This window comes from Chenopodium quinoa, unplaced genomic scaffold (assembly GCF_001683475.1).
Source record: "Chenopodium quinoa cultivar QQ74 unplaced genomic scaffold, ASM168347v1, whole genome shotgun sequence".
Lineage (NCBI taxonomy): Eukaryota > Viridiplantae > Streptophyta > Magnoliopsida > Caryophyllales > Amaranthaceae > Chenopodium > Chenopodium quinoa.
In genome coordinates, this window is record NW_018743955.1 from 1,885,455 (window position 1) to 1,891,827 (window position 6,373).

Consider the following 6,373-nt stretch of genomic DNA (forward strand, 5'->3'; position numbering starts at 1 on the left):
ACATGAAAGGTATTCATCATCGGGTTTGATTTTGGGGAGACACAAATGGGTGTCTACAACTATGCGCCCAGACTCACTCAAATTGAGTAGAGCGATTTTGATTAATTGAAAAGTCTCCTAACCAAAAAAAAAAAAAAAAAGGTTAGGTGGTTGGGAGATTAATGCCCAAATTATTGATACTCAAACAAATTTGCGCAACTAATTCACATTTTAAAAATGCTACACATTTAACTTTTGAAATATTCTAAGCTTCATTATTCACTACTCCCTCCGTTCCTAAATGTTTTTTACGTTTCCATTTAGGGTGTTCCTTTTTATTCTTTACATTTAGTATCTTTCCTATTTTAGTCATAAATTTTGGACAAAATTACCCTTGTTTTATAATTTTTTTTTACTTAAAAGTCCTTACTTTATCATGAGCTATTGTACTTTTTGTACTATTTTAATAGTTTTTTAACACTTATTATTACTTTCTCTCTCCTCTCTCCTCTAACTTCTTCACCCCACATGCTCAACATTGTATTTTTCAATAAAATTGTACTTTCAATCATCGAAATATTCCAATATACCTCAACTTTACACAATTTCTTAATAACCGCGCATAATTCCAAACGTAAAAAATATTAGGGAACGGAGGGATTACTAACTACTGATCCATACCAATCATGAAATCATATAATCACTTCCAACTTGTAATGACTATGAGTAAGTCTAATAGCGTAATGGCTACCCTAAGGCTGTGAGTAAATCAAATTTGTGTCAGTTAAAGCTCACTTAAGTTGAGAGAAATAAAGTAGACCTTTGACTTGAGAAGCTTATAGGTCATTCCTCACTCTAGCCCACTATTATTGTATTAAATTATCAGGTTTTGTCGATCTATTCACCCCGAAGCTACCACACTTCTTACTTCACCTTCCATTATCATATCGAAATATTAGATTAACTTCTGTCAGTTCTATTAACCTCGGAGCTACCAACCACACTTCTTACTTCACCCACTTTCATCCTGTTAAAATCTGATCAACTATTGTTAACTCTATTCACTCCCGACCCTCTGATTTTTTTATATACATACGGGGTGCATTGTGCATCCAACTAACCTAACATTAATTTTTTTTCTCCATTTGTTTATTATATGTAAAATAATCATCAAAATGAGAACAAAATACTCATAGATCACCATGCATCCGAGTGTATATAACCAGAGGTGATAATCAAGTGAGCTGAGCTCGAACTATAGTCAGTTCGGTTCATGTTTGTTTCAGTTTGTTCGAATTTGAGCCGATCTTGAAACTTAATGAGTTGAGCTTTGACGGAGCTAAACTCGAATTGTTCACGGACAACCTTGACTTATTATTATTAGTTACCTCGTCTTTTTTTATTTTTTAATTATTAAATTTTTAATTAAAGAAAATATCAAAATACTAACTTATTATTGTATAATATTTAGGATAAATATTTTTAAGTTTATATAAGTATTTTTTTTAATATATGGAAAGACTAATCGAGGTTATTCACGAACTTTTCAAGTCGAGCTTGACATAATTCAGCTATTGTGTCGAATTCAAATCTGAGCTAAGCCACCATGAATCAAGCTTTGACCGAGTCGAGCCTTTATGGTTCACGATCAGATGTGGCTCATCATCACCTCACTTTGACACTTCCTCCATCACAAACTAACCCTTAAAAGTTTAAACCCAAACATTATCACCAAAAATCACGAGCCTCCAATACCCAATTCATCAATCAACTAACTCAGCCAAAATCATAGAACTCTTCTTAAACCCTCAGCAGCTCAACAAATTATGCATTTTTTTATTCTGCAATTTTACTTTTTTTTAAAGCGCCTCCTCTAAGTCCTCTCTCACACTTCCCCTAGTTCAAGGTATCTCTCTCTCTTTCTCTCTCCTATGCAATTCATCACATTCTCTCTCCTCGAATTCAACGTTGATCATCTTTGCTTCTTTCAGATGGCAGAAGTGGAAGCCTTGGGGCCAGTTTCAGCTTCGACCGAAATTGTCAAGCTCTTTGGCAATTACGGTTTTGAAGATGTCCAGGTTTTTTTATCATCTTTTCGAATTTTAGATATTTGTTTTTTTAATGATGTGAAATTGAAGGGAATGTGGCTTTTTTTTTGTTTTTTTTTGTCTGACGTTTGAACGAATTTGTTGATTAAATTTGGAGAAATTTAATTAGTTTTTTTTGGTTGTTGTTGTTGTTTTAATTCTTGTTTCGTGGGTATTTGTAGAATGTTAATTATAATCTCATAGAGAAATCTTTTTTCAGTTTCATTGATTTTTTTTATGTAGTATGCTTTAATTTTTCTGCAATTAGTGAATTTTTTGTTGTAATTCGAAAAGTGATTTAGTGTTTGGTTGTGCAACAGATGTAATATTGGACCTCTGTGTATTATATTTATATGAACATCTTATAATAATTTACTGTGAAATTTTGTATCACATGAATCTTTATAACAGAGGTAAGGGTAGGGTTTGAGATAGTGAATTGTCGAATGGAAAGGAGGTGATTAAAAAAGTATATTGTAGATTACAATGAGGCTAACTTAGGTTGGGGTGGGGAAGATTGCAGATTGTAAAGGATTTTTATTGAGGAAAACAATTATTCTACCCCAAAATGGTGGGGAGACCCGAAGATTACTAACCATTAGCATTCGTTGCCAGCCAATTTGTAAATTATTGTGATCGGTTTGTTGATATGGAGCTCTGTCGTTGTTTTTGTAGTCTAAGATTGTGTTTTGATTTGAATGTTTATGATCTGTGTTGAGAATGTTCATTTTTTCTTCCTCTGTTAGGTCACGGATCTTGCCCTTTCCGATTACATTGCTGCATCTGTAGTTAAGCATGCGACCTTTGTGCCTCACACCTCTGGTAGATACCAAATGAAGTGATTTAGAAAGGCTCAATGCCCCATTGTTGAGAGGCTTACCAACTCTCTCATGATGCATGGGCGTAACAATAGTAAAAAAGCTGATGGCTGTTCGTATTGTGAAGCATGCTATGGCGATTATTCACCTCTTGACTGACTTGAACCCCATTCAAGTTATTGTTGATGCTTTCATCAACAGGTATTAAACATAACCAATTGGGTTATGAGTTATAATGTACAAGTGTTTACATTTATATTAAATTGAAATGTCATATTATGGAGTTCTGCATGCATCTATCTGTGTTCTTGTTTGACATACATTCTGATGCAGTGGACCAAGAGAAGATGCCACTAGGATTGGATCAGTTGGTGTTGTTAGACGACAGACTGTTGATATCTCTCCATTGAGGCGGGTGAATCAGGAAATATATCTCCTGACAACTGGAGCTCGTGAGAGTGCTTTCAGGAACATTAAGACTATTGCTGAGTGCCTTGCAGATGAACTTATTAATGCTGCCAAGTAGGGATGGCAATGGATCTGAACCCGACCCGGATCCGTAGATCCAGATCCGTTTTTCACGGATCTAGGTCTTCAAATTTTGGACCCGATGGCTCCGGGTCGGATCCGGGTCCTGTTGACAAAAACGGATCTAGATCTGGGTCTGTGCCCTAGACCCGGATCCAGATCCGTGGACCCGTTTTTTTATTTTTCCTATTAAAAAAAACCAAAATTGTTTGTTTCTAAATTAAAAATGTTGATAATGTTAGTAATGATAAAGATTAACCCTTTTAAGAGATGAATTTTGGATGCTCATATTATATACATCATCGTTGTTTTTTCACTAGCTCATATGTAACATTGTATTTTTTTTGTTGTTTATAATTTTAATTCAAAATATGAGTGTATAAGTTGGTTAATTTGGGGTTGAACTTAATAACCAACAATGTAAGTTTTAAATAAATTTTTATTGACCAGAACATTACATTTATTGCAAAAAATTAGGCAAAATATATTGGACCCATTTTGGACCCGGATCCATTGGACCCGACAGATCTAGATCCGGGTCTTCATTTTCTAGACCTGACGGATTCGGGTCGGATCTGGATCCTATATTTAAAAACGGATCTGGATCCGGGTCCATCCAAACCTGGTCTAGATCCGACCCGTTGCCATCCCTAGTGCCAAGGGATCATCAAACAGGTATGCTTGCACAATGACTTCACTACTCTGTTCTTATGGGTTTGAACAAGACAACTTGTTGGTACTCTTTGTGATTTTTAGACTTGTCATTGGCAGGATAGCTAAATCTTTCTTTATATTTAAGCTTTCCATTTGCTTCTTTGATATTGTCTGTTATCTTTTAACTTTTTATATTGGCTTAAATTTTATTCCATCCCATTACAGTGACTTATACTTATGATGTTTTTTGTCTTTATAGTTATGCAATCAAGAAGAAGGATGAGATTGAAAGAGTTGCCAAGGCCAACCGTTGAGTTCAGCATTTGTAGTTCTACAGAGATTTAATTTTGTTCGACAATTTTGAAAACCTAGGTCCATCGAGAATAAGATGTATGTTGATTCTTTCAGATAGTCCGCGTAATTTGTAATACTGGAGAAGTAGATTTATTGAAGCTAGGCGTGAATGAAAATATATGTCATGCTTGTTAGTCTATTGGATATTGATGAGTTTAAATGGATATTTAGCTTGAGCTGATAATCTATTACTATTAGAATTTACATTGTTGTTATCTTTGGTTTAAGTCTAATATGTTTTGGTTTAAATGGAAATTTTGCTTGACCTGACTTTACATTACTAAACATGGGAATGGGTGGTGGCTGGGATTAGGTGAATCCAAAATTCAAATTGGAATTAGGTGTTGTATTGGATGCTTAGGAAAGGGAATGGGAAAATCAGGGGAAGAGAGGAAAAAAAGAGGGGGAGGGGGTGTTAAGAATTAGGTATAGAAGTGCAAAAAATTTGTTAATGTCTTAGTGAGAAAAAACTAAGGCCTTATTTAGTTGCAATAATGAGAAAATACAAATTCATGGGAATTGTATTTATGAGGTAGTTGTTTGGTTTGGTTAACTCTTGTAGGAATTGAAATATTTATGAAACATGTTGGGAAAGTGGGAATTATTTACCCCAAGGTACCTAACCAACTTTAGTCAAGCAAACTTTCCAAATTTGTTTGGATGAAGTGACATTATTGCCTAACAAAATTAAGAAAGTAGTTCAAGATGTAATTATGGAATATACAATTTCCTTTATGTAACTTCTCATGAAATATCAAACTTTCTCAAAAAAGTCCTAGAGAGAGAAAGTCCTCCTAATTTCCTCTCGAAGCTTCCCACTAACCTCCTAGTAAGAGTAGCTCACCAGTGGCCACCTTGCTTCCTTTGTTGATCGCCGGTGAGCCTAAAAGGTTCAATTTCAATTTAATAGATCAATTGAGAAAGAAGGAAGCTTGATTGCAAGGAAGAAGAAATGGTTTGGTTTACTTCCATCGGCGATTGTTGGGTGCACACACCACTCCAAGGGCCACGCGCCACCTCCTTCAAACCACCTTGAACTTGGCGACACCATGGGCCGGCGCGTGAGATTCTCGGAAGTTGGCGAGATGAAATGGATGATTTTCCTTCCTTCCTTGTTTTTCTAAAGTTTTGCTTGCAAGTTTTTACCTTTCACTTGAAAGGGTTTTTTTTGGTTTAAGCACTTAGGATTAGCTTTAATTTCTGTTATTTAGTTGCTATAAACTTCCTAAGGTTATTAGGAATGTTTTTAGTTAATTAATTAGAGTTTGTTTACGGATTAGTTTTCCTATTCTAATTAGAAGTAGTAATTCTATTCTTGTTAGGATACTTGCGGAACAAGGTTAGGGGTTTGTCCTATTCCTTGTAGGAGTAGGATTAGTTGTCTCCTATGTCTATAAATAGGGGTAAATTTCGTGGCTTTGAGATACAAGAGAAAATCAGATTAATTTTAATACAAAGAGGTATTATTTGGGTATGTTTGTGAGACATAAAATATTATTTGGGTATGTCTCACAAATAATACCTCTTTGTTGCACAATAAGACTAATTTTGTGAGACATACCCAAATAATACAATGAGCATGTGGTGAATATGCTTGGCACTCATAGGAAGTGGGAATAAACATACGATTAGGGACAAAGCAAAGTAGGGAGCCGCCAACAAGTTTTTAAGGAACTTGTAAACCGTTCACGGATCATTTAAGGCAACCACAATAAAGGGACAACGATTAACCAATGAAGGTTACACCCCATTCGTAATCCATGAGATTACTAACTCTATATGGTTCGAAACCATGAAAAGAGGATCGGGGATGATGGTAGTCATGGTACGAAGTTAGTCATGAAATCACATTTGCCTTATATATTGCTGGCCTATACTCGATTCTTATTGTGAAAAGTATTTATTTCCCGCGTTCTCAAAATTATCTTGTTTCAATATAAAGATTCAATTTGC

The 6,373-nt window shown here is 35.1% G+C and overlaps 1 pseudogene; it reads left to right on the plus strand.

Moving 5' to 3' along the window:
• Window positions 1–1,669: 1,669 nt before the first annotated feature.
• Window positions 1,670–4,596, plus strand: LOC110689167 (annotated as a pseudogene).
• Window positions 4,597–6,373: the final 1,777 nt, after the last annotated feature.